Raw genomic sequence first — 1800 nt, 5'->3', positions numbered from 1 at the left:
ATAATGGGCAAATATAATAAAGACAAATTCAAATGTTTCTGGTGAATTTGAATAAGTAATCCCAAATACCCAAACATCATTTTATGTCCTTTAAAAGACAGATATCTGCAGCTTTCTCTCACCTTTTGCTCTGTTTCTCCTCCTCTGTCAGATGTCAGCCGTCAGGTTTCTTCCTCCTCTTTTTATACAAGCTCAGCCCTTTCTGCCAGGCTTCAACTCCTTTTTTGTCTTTTGGTTTCCCCATTCTGAAACGTCACCACGTCTGGTTTTATCGTTAATATCAGGGACTATCCCTCTGATAGTCATCACATGTATTGCATCGAGATAAAGAGAAAATTAGTGAGTTCTTTTTAACAAGAGTGGAGAGAGACTTTTCTAGTACCTGATAAATTTCCTGCCAAAGTCCTTCACAATTTTTAGGTTGAATTAATTTTCAAGACAAGAAAAACCGGGAAATCTTAAGTTTATTTTTGTTTTTACGTCTAATTTTTGAAACCTAAAATCTTTGTCTTTGCAGGTKATGGAGCATCATCTTATTTTACATCATGACTTGTTATTTGCACAGTGGTTCTTAAGTTTTGACATGTGAAACAAATATTTTATACTGAGTTTTTTTATGTCCTTATATCAGATCTTTTTTCTCTCAATGTGACATGGAACTACAAACATTTACGCACATAATATACATAAAGGTTTCCTTGTGTCATACAGGAAAAACATTTCTGTGGTAACATTTTAAGAGCATGAGTCAGCAGTTGTAAACGTCTGATTTATTTATTTTTTTAACCTCTGAGCATTTTCATATCCTGATGCTTTTCATTTTTTTCTCCACAGACAATAGTTTATGTTTGTCCAGGAACCATAGYAGTCAACATGCAACAGCCTCCTCATTTTTGTTTGACAGGTGTTCCTGATGTTACAGTTTCTTCTTTATTACCTTGCTCTGCTTCTTTTCTTTTCCTGGAGAATGAAAAGTTGCTTTGTGCCAACGTGTTCTGTTGATCTAATTTGTTCTGCTTTAATTTAAATAGAAATGACAAATAAAATAAAATAAAACAAGKCTGTTACTTTTGTTTGCACACGGTTGTGGGAGTTTGGCAGCCCTGTTGCCTGAAGGTTGATGTTGGACATTCAAGTTATTCTGTAGATCATAATAAGTTCACGTACGTCATGTAGTAAGTAATAGATTAATAACAGCTTGTATTAAGCATTACTGTTTATTGTGAGYCAACTAAACATTTTTTGGCCAATTCAAAGGCAATTCCTTTGGTCATCTGGCAGAGGAAGACTAATTACACAGAAAAGATCGGTCTCAACTAGCCTTTGTGAGTGAAAACATGCTTCTATTTTAATGTTGCGCTGAGTAAAAGATGCTGTCATGGTTCTATAGAAGTATCTGCTTCTACCAAAAAAAATGTTAGCTCAGCTTTGGAACCTGCTTTACTGGATAACATTGTGTCATACAAATCAACTGTTCCCCAATTAGGTCAATTAGTTCAGACTTAATAAAAAAACACTTTAAACACAAAACAATTTTTTTGCATTTCAAACACATTGTTGGATATTTATGAGAAATCAGGTGTCAATGCATGATAAAGAGAAAAGCAACATTCAGAGTATTTTATCAGACAAATGAAAATTTTTCAAGAGTTACATGTGTCCATGTAAAGGTTCAAACTCTAAAACAACACATGAGTGAGTTCAGGATGAGGGAAATAAAATCTCTAACTAACTAACTAACTAACTAACTAACTAACTAACTAACTAACTAACTAACTAACTAACTAACTAACTAACTAA

This window comes from Austrofundulus limnaeus, unplaced genomic scaffold (genome assembly GCF_001266775.1).
Source record: "Austrofundulus limnaeus strain Quisiro unplaced genomic scaffold, Austrofundulus_limnaeus-1.0 Scaffold108, whole genome shotgun sequence".
Lineage (NCBI taxonomy): Eukaryota > Metazoa > Chordata > Actinopteri > Cyprinodontiformes > Rivulidae > Austrofundulus > Austrofundulus limnaeus.
This window is presented reverse-complemented; position numbering follows the sequence as displayed.